Raw genomic sequence first — 21274 nt, forward strand, 5'->3', positions numbered from 1 at the left:
GAACCAAATCCAAATCCGCCAAAAATGGTCCGGCGCACATCCCTACACTGCACTATACTCTGCTGATGATGGCTATGTATATGGGCACTGAATTCACGCTGCGTTATACTCTGCTGATGGCTATGAATAGGGTCACTGTGATAGCACGCTGCGCTTTCCTCTGCTGATGGCTATGTATAGGGGCACTGACAGCACGCTGCACTATACTCTGCTGATGGCTATGTATAGGGGCACTGACAACACACTGCGCTATACTCTGCTGATGATGGCTATGTATATAGGTACTGACAGCACGCTGCGTTATACTCTGCTGATGGCTATGAATAGGGCACTGTGACAGCACGCTTCCCTATACTCTGCTGATGGCTATGCATAGGGGCACTGTGACAGCATGATGCGCTATACTCTACTGATGGTGGCTATGTATAAGGGCACTGTGAAAGCACGCTGCACTATACTCTGCTGATGGATATATATAGGGGCACTGACAACACACTGCGCTATACTCTGCTGATGGCTATGCATAGGGGCACTGACAGCATGCTGTGCTATACTCTACTGATGGTGGCTATGTATAGGGGCACTGACAGCATGCTGCACTATACTCTGCTGATGGCTATGTATAGGGGCACTAACAGCATGCTGTACTATACTCTGCCATGGCTATGTATAGGGGCACTGACAGCACGCTGCACTATACTCTGCTGATGGCTATGTACAGGGGCACTGACAGCACACTGCACTATACTCTGCTGATGGTGGCTATGTATAGGAGCACTGACAGCACACTGCACTATACTCTGCTGATGGCTATGTATTGGGGCACTGACAGCACGCTGCGCTATACTCTGCTGAAGGCTATGTTTAGGGGCACTGTGATAGCATGCTGCACTATACTCTGCTGATGGCTATGTATAGGGGCTCTGACAACACACTGCGCTATAGTCTGCTGATGGCTATGTATAGGGGCACTGTGACAGCATGCTGCACTATACTATGCTGATGGTGGCTATGTATAGGGGCACTGACAGCATGCTGCACTATACTCTGCTGATGGCTATGTATAGGGGCAATGTGAAAGCATGCTGCACTATACTCTTCTAATGGTGGCTATGTATTGGGGCACTGACAGCATGCTGCACTATACTCTGCTGATGGCTATGTATAGGGGCAATGTGAAAGCACGCTGCGCTATACTCTGCTGATGGCTATGCATAGGGGCACTGTGACAGCATGATGCGCTTTACTCTACTGATGGTGGCTATGTATAGGGGCACTGTGAAAGCACGCTGCACTATACTCTGCTGATGGATATATATAGGGGCACTGACAACACACTGCGCTATACTCTGCTGATGGCTATGCATAGGGGCACTGTGACAGCATGCTGTGCTATACTCTACTGATGGTGGCTATGTATAGGGGCACTGACAGCACGCTGCACTATACTCTGCTGATGGCTATGTATAGGGGTACTGACAGCAGGCTGTGCTATACTCTGCTGATGATGGCTATGTATAGGGGCACTGACAGCATGCTGCACTATACTATGCTGATGGCTATGTATAGGGGCACTGACAGCAGGCTGCGCTATATTCTGCTGATGGTGGCTATGTATAGGGGCACTGACAGCATGCTGCACTATTCTCTGCTGATGGCTATGTATAGGAGCAATGTGACAGCACACTGCGCCATACTCTGCTAATGGTGGCTATGTATAGGGCATAGTTGCCTACCTTTCAGTAGCTCTTCCTGGGAGAAGCCCGGGTAAGAGAAGCAGCAGGGGGTGATGGGGGCGGGGCCTAACGAATCACGTCATTAAGCCCCACCCCCTCTCGGTAAAATTGCCGCGATTGGTTAGAATTTACATAGGGGGCGGGGCCAAACAGCATGATTCATGTAGAATCACATCATAAGCCCCGCCCCCTGCACGGAGACCCGCGATCGCCGCCAGAATTCTCCTCATTCTGCCCACTTCACTAGGAAGTGGGCAGAATGCGGGAGAAATGCCTACCCTTCCAGGGGTGCGGGGGGTTACTCGAAAAATCGGGAGCCTCCCGCGAAAACTGGGAGGGTAGACATGTATGGTATAGGGGCACTGTGACAGCACACTGCGCTATACTCTGATGATGATGGTGACTATGTATAGGTTAGAGATGAGCAGTTCGGATTCTGAGGAATCCGAACAGCTCCGAACAGGTGGAATCTGAGTCCACTCGAACAAATTCCACCTCGAGGCTGAACGTCACCCGGCACACGTCAGATTCTCATGATACTCAGATTCACGCTAGAGCCTGGTGACATTCGGCCTCTATAAAATGCGTGACACCCGGGACTCGGCGCCATTTCAAGAGGACGAGTTAGTGTGTAGTGTACTGTCACTGTACCATGTAGTAGTACTAGACTAGTGCAATCTTCTAACCTGACTTCACTTTACTTGGCATAAGCCCACTGTGTATGCTCTGTGACTGGGCTATAAACAAGCTCTGTGACTGGGCATAAGCCCACTGTGTGAATACAAGCTCCATGACAGGGCATTAGCCCACTGTGTGCATACAAGCTCCGTGACTGGGCATTAGCCCACTGTGCGTATACAAGATCTGTGACTGAGCATAAGCCCACTGTGTGCATACAAGCTTCGTGACTGGGCATTAACCCATGTCGAAGCTGAATAATTGGCTAAGACAAGTTCAGGTTGAAATGTAATCGCGGCGACGCCATCTTGCGACTGGCCGCAAGACGCCATCTTGAAAATGAGATCGCAAGATGCCATTTTGCGAATGGCCGCCTAAGCGCCATTTTAGATAAACTCACATTTTAGTACATGTGGCGATAATACTAATAGCACCATGCGATTTTCATCATTTCCCATACGCACATTAATACATACAATAGCGCTGCTAACTAGTCGCATTTTAGCGAATGCATAGGACTTTGTATGAAACCGCTGTTTTATTAGCTTTATGCGCACTCATCTGCCCCAAGTTAACTAGCGTCCTCATATCAAACCCTGGATACCCACACATTACATATTGACACATAAGGTTCAATAAGCTTTAAAGTGTATGATTTAAGTAGGTTCAGTTAGTTTAAATGCTGACAAATAAAGATATTTGATAACTAAAGGTGCCCACACATATACCGATGTGCTCACGATACGATTTTATGGCCAATTTCCTCATGAACTTTCACGGGAGCTCCCTTGCCGTAGTGATCACGATTTGGGAAAAAAGACACCCAATCAGTCTTACGATCTCATGATCTATCGGATCGTATGCATCGTGAGATTGGACATAACAAATCGTGAGTTTAAAAAAAAAATAAAACAGGCTCTTGACTATTGGTGGCAAATTTAAATAGCCATAACAATGGGAGGGGCTATCTAGGGAGTATAAACAGCAGGATCCCTTTAAACTCTGTGTACATTCTGCTCTGCTACTAGATGAGGCTAGGTGTATTCCTGCTGAATCCTGTACATTGCTACTGTGCTCTTTGTATTTGGCTTGCCTTATACAAAGTTTATTCTACCTGCAAGTGTGTGCTACCTACCTGCATTCTATCCTGTTCCTGAATCCTGTACTGATGCGTCCCTATCAGTATAAAGTGTTGGTCGCTGAAGCCGGGGTCCGGGAGATTAGGAAGAGGGTCCAGCGAAGAAGGACGAGAGCATGCTGGACCAAGGAGTGGCTGCTACAAAGGGATACCCGCTCTCACATTTCCCTGCTGATAGAGATCAAGGAGAACAACCTGGAGGACTATCGGAACTACCTGCGCATGGATGACGCCAGCTTCCAAGAATTGCTGCATCTGGTGACCCCCCACATCAAGAGACAGGACACAAGGTGGCGGAGGGGAATCCCTGCTGAAGACAGACTGGTGGCTACCCTGAGATACCTGGCTACAGGAAGGTCACTGGAAGACCTAAAGTTTGGGACACTCATCTCACCTCGGTCCTTGGGCGTCATCATTCCGGAGACCTGCAAAGCCATCGTAAAAGTGCTACAGTACCAGTATTGCAAGGTAAGTTAAAAAAAACACCACACATTGGTTTCTTGTGCAAAGAAAATTTTTTATATTTATTTTTTACTCAACATATAAAGCAAGAAATTGCCTTCTTTTAGTACAATGTGCACTGACCTGCAGGCAACTGAAAGTGTGCACTAAACTGTGTGCAAAATACTTTTTTATTACAACTTTACAAAAGAACATTATCACCAAATTTTATGAATCTCAATAGGTAGCCGGCTGTATGTGATAGGATGGGTCAGACGCCAGTTTGAACAGGCCAATACACACATGGCACAAGTACACATTGTGGCCCCGGCTTCCAGCTATGTGTACTTGTGCCATGTGCATAGTGACCTTGTTCAAATGGCGTCATCACCACCCTATCCCATGCAGCAAGCACCGATTGGAATTCATAAAATTTGGTGACATTAAAATCAAGACAAAAAAACAACCAAATTAAATATCACCAAATTTAATGAATCCCAATAGGTAGCCGTCTGTATGTGATAGGGTGGGTCAGACGCCAGTTTGAACAGGCCCATACACACATGGCACAAGTACACATTGTGGCCCCGGTTTCCAGCTATGTGTACTTGTGCCATGTGCGTAGTGACCTTGTTCAAATGGCGTCATCACCACCCTATCCCACGCAGCAAGCACCGATTGGAATTCATAAAATTTGGTGATATTACAATATAGAAAAAATGTACATCTCTGTATATTGGGGCGACTCATCTGCTGCATCCAGCAGAGCATTATACAAGGTGGTGCTGGTGCTTGGGGTGCTTGGTGGGGGAGTAATATCTAACTGGGCAGGGGGGGGGCGGACATACCTATTTGGGGCAGGGGAAAATAGCATTGGATCTGCAATGTATGTCGAATATGAGATATTTTTGCTCATACAGCGACTCAAGAGGTCGTAGTTTGACCGTAAAATTTTTTTTGGATATCTGCATCCAGATTTCTCAATGTGCTGTTCACATGAGCTGTGAAATCATCAATTGCATCTGGGGGTTTCTGCAGCAGCCGTTCTGCGTTTTGTAAAAAATGGTCCTCTCGTTCTGTAAAATTCTCCTTTCTGCCTTTTTATTTCTTTTTTTGGGGTTTTGCGAAGATGAGGGTCCAGGTGGAACTTGACTTTCCACTTGTGTGCTATTCTCCGGATCACTGTCGCCACCGAGCAGACTGAGGTCCGGTGTTGATGTTAAATCAGGGTCTTGGGTGGGAGTCTATATAGGGAAAAAAGATATAAAAAATATTATAGTCATGTTTTAACATTTTTTTTCCTATTTTTACAGTTTCCTCACACCGGGGAGGAGTGGACCAGCATCGCGGAAGATTTTGAACAACGTTGGAATTTCCCTAACTGCGGAGGAGCCATCGATGGGAAACACATCCGCATCAACCCACCTGCCAACACCGGATCATATTACTACAACTTCAAAGGATTCTTCAGCTTGTTCTCATGGCAGTGGTGAATGCCAACTACGAATTTCTGTTTGTGGATGTCAGCAAGAATGGGCGTGCTTCAGATGGTGGATCCTTCAAAAAGACGGCTTTCTACCAGAGACTCGCCAACAAAACCCTCAACCTGCCCTCACTAGACCAGACAAAGCACCGCCTAAATTACGTTTTCGTTGCAGACGAGGCTTTTGCATTACATGAACATGTGATGAAGCCATTTGCACACAGGGGCCTGACCAGAGAGAAAAGGATATATAACTACCGTCTATCCCGGGCACGGCGCATTGTGGAAAATGCGTTTGGAATAATGAGCAACCACTTCCGCATTTTCCACACCACCATCAATCTACATGTGGAGAAGATAGACTTGGTCGTGATGGCGTGCTGTGTGCTGCACAACTTTCTGCGAAGAAAATCTACTCAACGAGGACCAGTCCAAGCTAGACCAGAAGATGTAGGACCCCTGGAGGACATTGAACATTTGACATCTGTGTCTGCACCAACAACTACAACAACATCCACCGCACGTGCCAAAGAAGTGAGGGAGGAGTACATGACCTATTTCAATGGACCAGGTGCTGTACCATGGCAGGAGGACTATCTGTGAACTACTGACTAAATTGGACATTTGGGATTTAATAAAAAAAACATTAAGGATTTTGGTTTAAACTGTGTAACTACTTACCAAGACTTCTGCAACCTCCTCATCTCCCTCACGCTCAGACATCAAGGTGATTGATTCCCTTTGAGGCTCTTGTTCACTGATGAATGACATCATTTGGTAGTACCACAGTGCAGGAGTATATATTTCATCTGTAGCCGCTCCTGATTTTTTGGAGTCACCCACCTTCTTTTTTTCTTTGATGTATACTGTCCTGAGATTTTGTATCTTTTGCCGTACAGTTTTCAGGTCTGCATCAGATATGTATTTTTTTGTATACACCAACAGTTCCTTGAGTGCGGCCACCTTCTGCGACTTATTGTGGTACTTCCGAGAACTGATCTTCCACAGACAGTCTTTCGAGTGCAGGATTTCAATGAATCCTGTAACGAATTCACGTTCTGCATCCATGGACATTATCTATGACTAAGAAAAAAAAGGACATTTAAATATTTGTGTATATAGTTTTGTAAAATGTAATGTTGTTATAGTTCACATTTTTAATGTTTTAATATTTTCTTTTTTACAGGTTTTTAAAGGTTTGTTATGGTATTCTAATCATGTTTTCTTTTACAGGAATGTTATGTGTTTATTGCTTGGTAATATAATGTTTTTCTTTGACAGTATGGGCTTTCCACCTTTGGGCCTGTCATTGTGGTAGAACTACAGATCCCAGGATGCCCTAAAAACAGTTTCAAAGGTGGGTGGCAGGTCATCCTGGGATCTGTAGTTCCACAACAGCCGGAGACAGAAAGGTAGAAGACCCCCAGCTTGAAATAATGTGTGTTTTTAAATGTAATGTATGGTGTTTTTTTGTAAAAAACGTGTTTATTTATTTATTTGAGGTATTACACACATTGGTGGGCAGTGGGGGAGCTTAATGCATGACCCAGCCACCGCCCACCTCAATACGGCGGGCAGTGGCTGGGTCATGCATTTATTGCCTAGGGGGACACATTGGTGGGCAGTGGGGGAGCTTAATGCATGACCCAGCCACCGCCCGCCTCAATACGGCGGGCGGTGGCTGGGTCATGCATTTATTGCCTGGGGGCATACATTGGTGGGCAGTGGGGAGCACATATTGGTGGTCAGTGTGGTTGCAAACTGTACAAATACTCACCAAATATCCAACAAAACAAATATCCAGTGTGCAGGCTAACAAAGTGCGACTGACTTGCTCCATACACGATGCTGCACAAGATGGCGATGGGGCGTGTCCAGGCTTCTGTCAGTCAAATTCTGCATTGTGTGATGAATCATACGATTCATCGTGAGGAAAAAAACCCTCACGATCGTCATCCATCGGGTTCATGGTTGGCTAATCTGCCCTACAGCACGGCAGATCAGAAGATGCGATATACGACGAGCGGGGATGCGCATCGGCATCGTGCTCGTGAGTATAAACTCACGATTTGTACTTTTTTTACCTGATTCGTCGTCACGATTCGTCGAAATCGGCCAAATCGTGTAAAATGTCGCTATGTGTGTGGGCACCTTTAGGTATTATACATGCTAAACCAGTCGTGTTTGGAGTTGTACTGATGCGTACTCTCTTCACAGTATTCCGGTGTTATTAGTGGGGAGATCGCATCATGCATTCCCGAGTTATGGATCGCAGAGCATACAAGCAACAAAATGTATATTTTAGAAACAACTGTTAGGATGCTGCCGGGGGTGTGAAGAGGAAGACCCCCAGCTATTAGAGGCAGGGAGAGTCTGTTTGAACCAGTCTGTTAAATGTGCTGTAACAGATGCTTCACCGCTGAGAACCAATGATATCAGCAACAGACTTCCCTATTGTCCTGTTTATTCTGGGGGGGTATAAATATAAGTGCACGAACACTGATTCGGGGTCTTCGTGCTGAATGCTGAATGACAAGGGGTCTCTTGCTGATGCCTAGCTCTGGGTCCAGAAGCGCCTGCGTATGTATACTGTACTTGGGTCTGTATAATTTCCTTTTGCGCGTAAATTGTGTCTTGATCAATTACGTGTAACTGTCTGAACTTTTACCTGAATATCACTTGTGCTTTGGAACCACAGATTCCACGTCTAAGTCTTTATTTATGGCGTGACTGCGTACGCAAATTAGCGTCATCCTTAGAAGGTATAGGCAGGACATTAGAAGGTATAGGAAGGTGTGTATAGAGGTTCTTATCCAGTATCATTAGTTGGGGGCTCGTAGTGAAGTCACTTACCTGCTCACACGGTACATACAGTCATCGATATTTCAGCAAAGGGTTGAGTGGCCACATGCAGGGTTTGCCTGCAACCGCTTTGTGCTGAAAGATCGCTATCCGTCTCCGTGTGAATCAAGGGAGCTGACTAGAATCCAGGGACAAGAGAGGAAAAAGTTTGTTTTCCTCTGTTGATAGAACCTTACGTTTAAAGGGGTGTCGCAGTACTGAGTACGTGGCTAAGTCGCAGGTTTGCGCATAGCAAAGACGCACTTTTGCGTATGCAGTTAAATAAAAGCCATTATACGGTTGTGTGGTAGTCGCATTATTGTGTATGCGACTGGTCACACAATAGTGTATACGTACTTCTGGTTGTGCTGCCCCATGTTTGAACAAAGCCATTGAGGTTTTCATTTTTTTCTATGACCAATATCTGGGTTAACGTGTATTTTTCTGCGCAGGAAAAAAGTGTGTAACAGTGAATATTTGTTCAACAAAGTTAAGGGTATCATATGATCCTTAAAGGCTAGGTACAAGGGTTAGTCTAGCCACTCGGTAAGCAGCTTTACCGTTCTATACACAGCAGCAGGTGTACATGTAGTCTTTGTTGTAGAGAGGTGCGTGAGAGTAGCCGACATACAAACTCTCATAGGTGTGGAAGTTGCCTTACTAAATCTTATTCGGGTGTGGAAGTTGCCTTTTTCAAATCTTATCCAGGTGTGGAAGTTGCCTTACTAAATCTTATCCAGGTGTGTGGGCGCCACTGACTTAAATCGTCCACAGGTAAGTGAAAGTGTCTTGATTGTCTTTCACCGGTTTAAATCTTTATTGAAAAGCATAGGAGTTGTCTCAGAATGGGAGCCACGCAAACAGTAGAGATGTTAGGCAATGATGTGCTGCTAATGGAAGTGCCAATCGGATCGGCCCGTCGTATCATGCATACCAAGTACGGTACTTATGCAATAAGGTATTGTGATTTATGGTTTAATATGATGAGAAAGAGTGTTAGACCATTTCCCAGAATTGGTAGTTTCGATAAAAATGTGTTAGACAATGTCCGGGATCACATCAGTTTGATGTGCTCCCGAGAGAAAAAGGTTAAATATTTAGAATGTTTAAAACTGTGGCAGCATGAAGGCGATGCGTGGCTTAACAATGTGCAAATGACGCAAACTAGTGTCGCGAGCACATTGACGCTAAATTGCAATACGGGCGAGCCGCAAAATGGCGCGCACGTGCAACAAGGTAGCGTCGTGGAGAGTATTGCCAGCAGTTCACGCTCACCTCCCCCACCTTATGTGGATGGAGGTGCAAGTACAGTAACCAAAAATACCCATAAAAATGTAACAAGCAACTTGTACCCTCTCTTAAGCAACTATAAAGAAAATGTTCATGATGCGGATGATGAGCCTATTGTAATGTCTGCCATTTCCATGCTGTGCAGATGATAGATGCTGCATCACCACAATCACGAGTGGTGCCGCCATCTCCATCGGTAACAGCAAGGAAAGTGTTAGTGTCCTCTGCACCTGTAGAGGAAGTCGTTCACACCATATGCAGCAGCAGACTTAACCCCCAGCCAGGTAACCAGGTCAAAGGTAGCAACGATACTGGTCTGCATCCCATTCAGACAATAACTTCCAAATGGAAATGCAGGCGCAAACGGTATAGTGCCCACGAGGGAAGTAGTAATGCATTGTCCTTGGACAAGAGCAGAACTAAATTCCATCCTAAATGATTTCCCCGATCCCAAAAAGGAATTAGCCAAATGTCAAAGATTTTTGAGAAATTTGGGTAGTTCACATGAGCCCACTAATAAAGATTGGCGTGTGGTGTCAAGGGCCTATCTGCCATGCAATACCGATGTGACAAAATTTATCACAGATTGTGTATTGGATGGTGACGTTCCCTTAACAGACCAAGTAAACCAAGGTAACATTTCCCGCATTGTAACTCAATTGGGTATATATTTTGCAGTAGTAGTTAACTAGAGCAAAATTTTCCCCATTAAACAAAAAGAGAGTGAGACTGCAGAAGATTACTGCGATCGGGCTCTGCAGGCTATCACCCAGTACACTGGGATAGAAGATATTAAAGATAGCACTCACCACAGGGGAATGATAGTTACGGTACTTGTGGATGGTCTGAAAGAGAGTTTAAAAACTCGGCTTCAGACCTCTCAGCCTGGCTGGTGGGGACTTACAATAGATACCCTCATAGAAACCGCTATTGAACATGATAAAAACATCTCCAAAAAGAGAGAAGCCCAGAGCGAAAAACTAATGGCTGTTAGTATCCAAGCTCTGGAGGGAATGACGGTAACAGCACAGCCAACAGACACTCTTGCACTTGCACACACACTCACTTCTGAACAAGTATGTGCTCTCACTAACCCCACTCAACAACAAACACAACTCTATCCCACTAACCCGATGCAACCACAGGTCCCAGGATATCCACCAAATTCTTATCCCCCACAATACCCTTACCATCCCTATCCTTACCCATATCCACCACCTTTACCCTCTGTGCAAACCTCACAACCCCACATGTCTTCACCCGAAACACGAACATGTTTAACTGTAAACAAACAGGACACTTAAGTAGAAACTGTACAGTAAAAGGAGTAGGGATCTCACATCAGGGAAGACCTAGATATCCCCATAAGGTATATGCACAGAGGCCTGCAAATGTTCAGCAGGCACCAGCTCCAATTGTAGCCGTAAATGCTTTATTGGAGAATGGTAGCCAACGCTAGGGGTCAGGTCATACCTGTAGTCTGCAGATGGTCAGTTAACGGGAAGTAATAGGGAAGAACCGGTCATGATGATTGTGTAGCTGGTACTGAATATCCTTTTCTTGTAGACACAGGGGTGACCAGGTCGGTGATAAAATCTCCTGTTAATTTGCAGGTGACCAACGAGACAGTACCAACAATGGGTGTAACAGGTAAAGTGGAACATTATCCTTTAACAAAGTCCACATAGTTTACTATTGGGCCATTGCATACCAGGCATTCTTTTCTCCTGGCTGCTGCAGCTCCTACTAACCTACTGGGCAGAGACTTGTTATGTAAAATGTGACGTGTTATATATTGCACCCCTGATGGTGTATTTTTAGATATCCCAGAGAGAATGGTATATGAGGTGCGGGATATGTTAGACACTCCTCAAAGGATAATGTATCACTCTACCATTTTAAAAGAAACTCCATCACAAGTAGATGAAATGTTGTCCCTAATTCCAGATTCCCTTTGGACTAAAGATGGACAGGACACTGGATTAATGGCAAATGTAAGCCCAGTAATAGTAAATTTAAAAAGCGGAAGGCAAGCTCCAAAAATTCCCCAGTACCCACTAAAGCAGGAGGTAGAACAAGGGGTTTTTCCAATAATTGAGCGATTATTGCAACAGGGAATTTTAGTTCGTACAGCTAGTGTAGCCAACAGACCCATCTTTCCAGTGAAGAAGAGTGGTGGGAGGGGTTATAGGCTGGTACAAGACCTTAGAGGTGTTAATAAGGTAGTAGAGAGCCAATTCCCCGTAGTGCCGAATCCAGCTGTCATTTTGATGCAAATCCCACCAAATGCAACCCATTTCACTGTCATTGACCTCTGTTCAGCTTTCTTCTCTGTGCCTCTCCATCCTGACTGTCAGTATCTATTCGCATTTACATACAGAGGTTTGCAATAGACATGGACACGATTACCCCAAGGTTTCATAGACAGCCCCAGTATCTTCTCCCAGGCATTGCACGACTGTTTACAATCTTTTCAACCTGCCAATGGATCTGTTCTAATTCAATATGTGGATGATTTATTGCTATGTTCTGACTCGTTTATGTCATGTTTGAATGATACTAAACTTTTGTTACTTCATCTCTCACAAACAGGACACAAGGTGGCTAAGGACAAACTACAGCCGTGCCAATCCAGAGTAAAATATTTGGGACACTGCCTAACCCAGGGGTTACGACACCTTACAACAGATAGAATCCAGGCCATACAAAACATGACACTGCCGCAGAATCAACAGCAAATTTGTACCTTCTTGGGAATGTGTGGATACTGTAGAATGTGGATACCAGGTTTTTCTGTTTTGGCCTTACCTTTACAGTAATTAGTCTCTTCCTCAAAGCCCGATCATGTCATACACACAGAGGTATCAGAATAGGCTTTCCTTAATCTTAAGGATAGTCTGACAAGAGCTCCTGCATTGGGAATACCTGATTATGAAAAACCTTTTGATTTGTATTGTACGGAAGCCGATGGTTGTGCTGCAGGTGTCCTTAAACAAAAACATGGTGATGCCAGTAGGCCCGTAGCATACTACAGTGCCCAATTGGACACGGTAGCAAGATCACTCCCCACCCATTTGAGAAGTGTAGCAGCTACCGCTTTATTGGTGAGTAAAAGTGAGTACGTAGTATTGGGCCATGATATGATTGTCTACACTCCCCATGCTGTATCTGCTCTGTTGAACTCAGCTCAAACCAAACACATCACCTCGGCTAGGTTCACCAAATGGGAACTAGCTCTAATCGCTCCTGCAAATATTACTGTTAAACTTTGCAGTACGCTGAATCCAGCAACATACCTACCATATGTACAACATGATGTACAAAGTGTGGAAGGAGAGGAGTTGCTGGCGGGAGGTGAGTTCGGCAGACATAATGATATGCATGATTGTATGACATATCTGAATCAGACCTTTACTGCTAGACTTAACATACATGATACACCTTTAGAGAATGTGGATGTAACTTTTTATAAGGATGGGAGTTGTCATAGACAAACAGACACAGGTGAATTATGTACAGGTTATGCTGTTGTAAATGACACAGACACCATAGAAGCTAAACCTCTCGGTCCTCCTCACTCAGCCCAGGTGGCAGAGTTAGTAGCACTGACTAGAGCATGTGAACTGCTAACATTTACACTGACTCGAGGTACGCGTTCGGGGTGCTGCACGATTTTGGGGCTTTATGGCGTCTGAGAAATTTTATGACAGCAGCAGGCACACCAGTTGCACATTCCCGACACATAAAACATCTTTTAGAAGCAATCCAACTGCCCAAAGCAGTGGCAGTAATTAAATGCAAAGCCCACACATGTGAGGACGACCCGGTGTCACTGGGCAATAACAGAGCTGACAAAGCTGCAAAATGGGCAGCAGGGCTAAAAATGTTTCCTCCAACTGAAACAATTATGTCATTTCAAACTATTGATATGCTGAAATTAATTGAGATGCAAAATTTGTGTTCAATTCAGGAAAAATCCATTTGGAAGTCCAAGGGGTGTGGGCAAGAGTCCTCTGGGCTTTGGAGGGATGGACATGGTAAGCCAGTAGCCCCCAAGGCATATTACCCTAGCCTGGCTGAGGCAGCACACGGTCTGACTCACCTGGGTAAACAGGGTATGTGCAAGTTGGTGAGGGCATACTGGTGTGCACCAGGTTTTTCTTCACAAGCAGAGAAGATAGCAATGTCCTGTCTGACCTGTTTGAGAAAGAACATAGGGAAAGCGATCCCTATTGAACCATCCCACATTCCACCGACTGATGGACCTTTCCAGGTGATACAAATTGATTTCATCCAATTACCACCCTGCAGGAACATTAAGTATGTATTAGTGTGCACAGACGTATTTTCTAACTGGGTTGAAGCTTACCCAGCTGCCACTAATACTGCTGCGTTTACTGCTAAGAAAATAGTTCAGGAATTTGTATGCAGGTACGGTATCCCTAAAATCATCGAGAGTAACAAGGGAACCCATTTCACAGGTGATGTTTTCCAAAATATGTGTAAGCTGATGGGTATTAATAGCCGACTTCAAACCACCTACCGACCGCAAGCCAGTGCCAAGGTAGAGAGGATGAATGGGGCTATTAAAAATAATCTAAGTAAAATCATGGCAGAGACTGGACTAGGATGGCCAGAAGCTTTACCTTTGATCCTACATAGCATAAGGACCACTGCTAGACCTCCTCTGAATCTGTCCCCATTTGAAATATTGTTCGGTAGACAACCTCATTTGATTATAAGTCCACAGGAAGATCTAAAGGGTAACAACGAGGTAACTGTGAAGTATCTTATATCAATGAGTAAGCAGTTAAAACAACAGCAGCAAAAACTGAAATTGTTGTCTAATGATATGCCTGAAACGAACTGTCATGATGTTGAACCAGGAGAATGTAATGATCAGAAATTTCTTGTGTTCAGGTTGTTTGACTGATCGGTGGGAAGGTCCGTACCAGGTGCTGCTGACGAGTACTACATCTTTGAAGGTGGCCGAGAGAGATACCTGGGTCCATTCCACTCACTGCAAAAAGGTCAATCAACCGGTAGAGAAACAAGTCGGAGACAAAGCTGATAGCGTGGATCTGTCGCTCGCGAGCTTGTTCCGGGAGGATTGAAAAGGTCGTAGTAAGATACCTGAACTGAGAGAAATTTGCAGGTCCTGTTGTGACAATGGACGGGCCTGCTGTGTTCATTTTCATATTCTCTTTTAGAGTGTTCACCATCCTGGTCAGTCCGGGGATATCCAGTGTCTGTAGGGGGACCGATTGAGGAAACGGGAGCTGATGGCAGTGCTGATGGAGTGGAATCAGGAGGAGTGCAATGAAAATCAGGGGAGTATCTTTCCAACCTTAGTACTGTTATTGTTAAAAGAGCTGTCAATCCGGATACTCGGGAAAAGTGTGGAGGGTTAACATCTGAAGATTCCTGTATTTGTGAGCTTTGTTGGTCCGTAGTTGATGAGAACTGTATCCAATGGTGCCAACCTAAATATAATCTGCACTGGGGTGGGTATCCTCTAGAGGATTATCATAGTAGGGTAGGCAAAGTGTTAAACCAAACTGATTGCTGGGTGTGTTCACATGTGCCCCAGGGACAGCATAACGTAGGGATGGTGCCATTTCCGCTGAATATCACAGAAATTTTAGAATTACAAAAAGGGAAAACATTGGATGGAAAATTCCTCTCATCCAAACCACCTCATTTCAATCTCTATCAATTCCAAGAAGATAGATCACATTTGTGTTTAAACATAACCAACTCCAATAAACCCGGGAGTTGGGAAGTGACGGGGAATAATGAGACGATGACCTTCTCACAAAGAGCTGATAATGAGTCCATAAACCATGATCTGCTGCGCTCCATTAAGTCTGGTTGGAAACATTTTAGGTATCGGTATACATTGACTTCCACCAAAGAAATTATTGGGAAGGTGCCAAATGGTTATTGTGCTAAAATAATACAGCCAGAAACTTGCATGTACCGGATGGAAGAACCAGAAATAGGATTGTTTGCAAGGGAAATGTGCTTAATGATAATGATGCATACCATTCCTTATGTTCTCCCTGATAATGTATATTTCATCTGTGGAAGAAAAGCGTATAAATGGCTCTCCCCGAGTTCCGAAGGTTTGTGTTACCTGGGAAAAGTAGTCCCAGAAGTTATGACCCTCACACATGTTGAAATGCTGGGTATACATAAAAACACACTGTCACCATATCTTCACACACAATATGAACACTGAGGCAAAAGAAATATGGTACCTGGTGATATACATAAAGCCACTCAGTTAATCAGTGAGACAACTGGCTTTCAAGTTCTGGTCACATTGGACCCCACCAGGATCGCTCGGGGTACATTAAATTTTAGATATATCCAGGAACTTGCTAAATTAATAGATAATATCACCGAGATGTACGATGACACATTCAGGTATACAGGGAGAGAATTGCAAGCGTACAAGAAAGAACTGGTGCAACACAGGCTAGTGTTGAATTATTTAACTGCTGTTACTGGAGGGTATTGCGTAACATTGGCCACCCAATTTGGAGTAAAATGTTGCACCTATGTCACCAATGATACCAGCGACCCTAAGGAGGTGATAGACTGGAAGATGGATGAAATTCTGCAGCTAAAGAGGGAATTTCGCAAGAACCATAATGCTTCAGTGGCTGAAGAAGGGGAAAAGATAGAAGGATGGGTGTCATGGCTGAATCCAGTAAAATGGTTCTCAGGTCTAGGGGAATGGGTCCAGGAAATGATCGCCAGCATAGGCAAATTCTTAATCCTTATACTGATTGTCATCATAATAATTGGCATATGCGTCCGGTGTGTTCCTATTGTGTTGAAGTGTGGAAAATGTAGAAACAGAGTGAAACGAAAGAACGAAACTATGATGATGGTCAGTAGTGACAATATGTATACTGAGGTAAATATAGAACTGCATTACAACCCTGAACTAAGAAATACAATCATTTGATGTATTATATTTAGACATGCATAGAATGTATTATTGAAATGTTATTCATAGAACACCTCAGATTATGTAAAGTCTCAATTCCCCTTCAAGACTGCTATTATAAGACTGGTGCATTCCCACACCTTTCACATGATCTTCCAAGATCCGCGGTGTGCGTATAATAGTAGTTTTATGTCCCCACCCAGAGAAACATTATTGATGGATAAAGAACCACCTTGTGCCATCCCATAAAAACACCAAATAATATGTAAATGTGAGCCTAAATTAAATTCTAATAGCAGATTGTGATAGCATGTTGTTTGCTATCAAAGGGTGGACTGTCAAAGCTGAATAATTGGCTAAGACAAGTTCAGGTTGAAATTTAATCACAGCAACGCCATCTTGTGACTTGCCGCAAGACGCCATCTTGAAAATGAGATCGCAAGAGGCCATTTTGCGAATGGCCACCTAGGCGCCATTTTAGATAAACTCACGTTTTAGTACATGTGGTGATACTACTAATAGCACCATGCAATTGCATTTTTCATCATTTCCCATACGCACATTAATACATACAATAGCGCTGTTAACTAGTTGCATATTAGCGAATGCATAGGACTTTGTATGAAACCGCTGTTTTACTAGCTTTATGCGCATGCATCTGCCCCAAGTTAACTAGCGTCCTCATATCAAACCCTGGATACCCACACATTACATATTGACACATAAGGTTCAATAAGCTTTAAAGTGTATGATTTAAGTAGGTTCAGTTAGTTTAAATGCTGAGAAATAAAGATAATTGATAACTAAGGTATTATACATGCTAAACCAGTCGTGTTTGGAGTTGTACTGATGCGTACTCTTTTCACAGTATTCCGGTCTTATCGGTGGGGAGATCGCATCATGCATTCCCGAGTTATGGATCGCAGAGCCTACAAGCAACAAAATGTATATTTTAGAAACAACTGTTAGGATGCTGCCGGAGGTGTGAAGAGGAAGACCCCCAGCTGTTAGAGGCAGGGAGAGTCTGTTTGAACCAGCCTGTTAAATGTGCTGTAACAGATGCTTCACCCCTGAGAACCAATGATTTCAGCAACAGACTTCCTTATTATCCTGTTTATTCTGGGGGGGGATAAATATAAGTGCATGAACGCTGATTCGGGGTCTGAATGCTGAATGACGAGGGGTCTCTTGCTGATGCCTATCTCTGGGTCCAGAAGTGCCTGCGTATGTATACTGTACTTGGGTCTGTATAATTTCCTTTTGTGCCTAAATTGTGTCTTGATCAATTGCGTGTAACTGTCTGAACTTTTACCTGAATATCACTTGTGCTTTGGACCACAGATTCCATGTCTAAGTCTTTATTTATGGTGTGACTGCGTACGCAAATTAGCGTCATCCTTAGAAGGTATAGGCAGGACATTAGAAGGTATAGGAAGGTGTGTATAGAGGTTCTGATCCAGTATCATTACCCACTATGTGTATACAAGATCCGTGACAGGGCATAAGCCCACTGTGTGTATACAAGCTCCATGACTTTACTGGGCATAAGCCCACTTTGTGTATACAAGCTCTGTGACAGGGCATTAGCCCACTGTGTGTATACAAGCTCCGTGACAGGGCATAAGCCCACTGTGTATACAAGCTCCGTGACTTTACTGAGCAGAAGCAGCAAGCAAATGCTAGCACTGCAGCTGCATCTAAAGCTGGTGATCAAGGGCATAGAGGCTTTAAAAAATTAGGGAACCTGAAATCAAAAAATCTAGATTTCAAAGGGGTAAAGACAAAAAAAAAACTAAAGACTGCTACTAGTGCAGAAAAACAGAAAATTGGCAAAATATCATTCACCACACGTAGTGGCAAGGAAAAGCTCACTGTGTGTATACAAGCTCCTTGACTTGACTGGGCATTATTCCACTGTGTGTATATAAGCTCTGGGACAGGGCATTAGCCCACTGTGTGCATACAAGTTCCGTGACTGGGCATAAGCCCACTGTGTGTATACAAGATCCGCGACAGGGCATAAGCCCACTGTGTGCATACAAGCTCCGTGACTGGGCATTTGCCCACTGTGCGTATACAAGATCCGTGACTGGGCATAAGCACACTGTGTGTATACAAGCTCCGTGACAGGGCATTAGCCCACTGTGTGTATACAAGCTCCGGGACTTGACTGGGCATTATCCCACTGTGTGTATATAAGCTCTGGGACAGGGCATTACCCCGCTGTGTGTATACAAGATCCATGACAGGGCATAAGCCCACTGTGTGTATACAAGCTCCGTGATGGCATAAGCCCACTGTGTGTATACAAGCACTGTGACTGGGCATAAGCCCTCTATGTGTATACAAGCTCCGTGACAGGGCATAAGCCCACTGTGTGTATACAAGCTCCATGACTTTACTGGGCATAAGCCCACTTTGTGTATACAAGCTCCGTGACAGGGCATTAGCCCACTGTGTGTATACAAGCTCCGGGACTTGACTGGGCATTATCCCACTGTGTGTATATAAGCTCTGGGACAGGGCATTACCCCGCTGTGTGTATACAAGATCCATGACAGGGCATAAGCCCACTGTGTGTTTACAAGCTCCGTGATGGCATAAGCCCACTGTGTGTATACAAGCTCTGTGACTGGGCATAAGCCCACTATGTGTATACAAGCTCCATGACAGGGCATAAGCCCACTGTGTGTATACAAGCTCCATGACTTTACTGGGCATAAGCCCACTTTGTGTATACAAGCTCTGTGACAGGGCATTAGCCCACTGTGTGTATACAAGCTCCGTGACAGGGCATAAGCCCACTGTGTATACAAGCTCCGTGACTTTACTGAGCAGATGCTAGCACTGCAGCTGTTGGACGTCCATCACTATCATCTAAAGCTGATGATCAAGGGCGTAGAGGCTTTAAAAAATTAGGGAACCTGAAATCAAAAAATCTAGATTTCACAGGGGTAAAGACAATAAAAACCTCTAAAGACTGCTACTAGTGCAGAAAAACAGAAAATTGGCAATATATCATTCACCACACGTAGTGGCAAGAAAAGCTCAGGCATTGGACTTTTTTTCTGAGTGGTGGTTCTGTAACTGTCAGTGAGGCATCTTGTGCCTCTCATGACAATAAAAGACCTTTTCAATCTGACTATAGAAGAAGTGTAAAAAAATTTAAAACCAATAAGGCAGTAGATTAAACTGTTTTCAGAAACACAAATGTCAGAAATCCCTGAGGAGAGTCTAAGTGGATCCACGAGTGGTATTGCTATGTGTAAGCTTGACCTTTCAGAGAAGCCACCCTCCACAGTTTCTATTCCATCTGTAGTTGTGGGGATGAGCAGTATTGCTGAGGACATAGAAATTGAGGATGCCACTGTGGAATTGCAAGAGGATGAGGGGAACATATGCACAGCTGACGCTGGCACTAATGATGATGTTGAGGATGAGGAAATTGTTTGTACAAGTCAGGCACCAGTGGAAGCAGCTCTTGGCCAATTAAGAAGGCCATTGCCATGCCTGGGCATAGAACCAACAAATCCACATCTTTTGTGTGGAATTATTTTTACCCAATTCCTGACAATGTTTGTCAAGCCATTGTAGCCTTTGTGGGACCACAGTTTGTAGAGGTAGAGATGTTAAGCATCTAGGAAAATCCACACTATTACGGCATCTGCAGAGAGCTCATGACAGGTGTTTGATAACAGAAACTACTGCTAAAAAATAACAACAAGCAGTCCAGCATTAGCTAGATGCCTTCTCTCTAATAAATCCCACCTGCAATCTCTGTCGAAAACACCTTCATCCTCAACATCGTCAGGAATGATCAGTGGTAGTCCAGCATCCAATTTGTTAATGCTAAGTCACGGTGACTCCGCCAATTTCCAGGACACCTCAGAAGAAACTGAATCTTTCAGTGCTAGGCTTGCTGCTGTGCTGCTGCTGGGGGTGGACTTCATCCCAGAAGTGGACCAAGAAGACTACTAGTAGTAGTTTACCAAAAAAACAAAACAATTGATAGTTAAAGAATCTTTTGCAACAGGAAGCAAGTATGACAGCTCTCCGCACAGCGGATCACTGACGCCATGGCAGCTATACTAGTATTAGATCTGTGTCCAATAACCGCAATTAATTCAGTGGGATTTCCACAGTTAATTGAGGTCCTGTGTCCCCGGTACCAAATTCCATCTCGGTTTCATTTTACCCGAAAAGCCATTCCTTGGCTGTACCAGGACGTTAAACAGAACCTAATTATTGGCCTGCAAAATGCTATTGTACCCACTGTCCATTTAACCACAAATATGTGGACAAGCGGTAGCGGACAAACTAAAGATTATATGACTGTGACGGCCCACTGGGTGGGTGAATCGCCTTCAGCAGCAGCAGAAGCAGTATCAAACAACACAAGCTCATTCAGAGGCAGGCAACTTTGTGCATCACTAAGAGGCACACCGCTGACAACCTCTTAGAAAAACTAAGAGATGTTATAGAAACATGGCTTACCCCACTTGGACTCTCCTCAGGATTTGTGATTTCTGACAACACTACAAATATTGTGAAAGCATTACAGCTGGGTGAATTCCAACACATCCCCTGTTTTGCTCACACAATCAACTTAGTGGTGCAGGGTTTTTTAAATAATGACAGGGGCATGCAGGAGATGCTGTTTGTGGGGCCAGAAAAATTTTGTACATTTTCGGCATTCAGCAACAGCTTGC

The sequence above is a fragment of the Taudactylus pleione genome, unplaced genomic scaffold (genome assembly GCF_031769625.1).
Source record: "Taudactylus pleione unplaced genomic scaffold, aTauple2 ptg000539l, whole genome shotgun sequence".
NCBI lineage: Eukaryota > Metazoa > Chordata > Amphibia > Anura > Myobatrachidae > Taudactylus > Taudactylus pleione.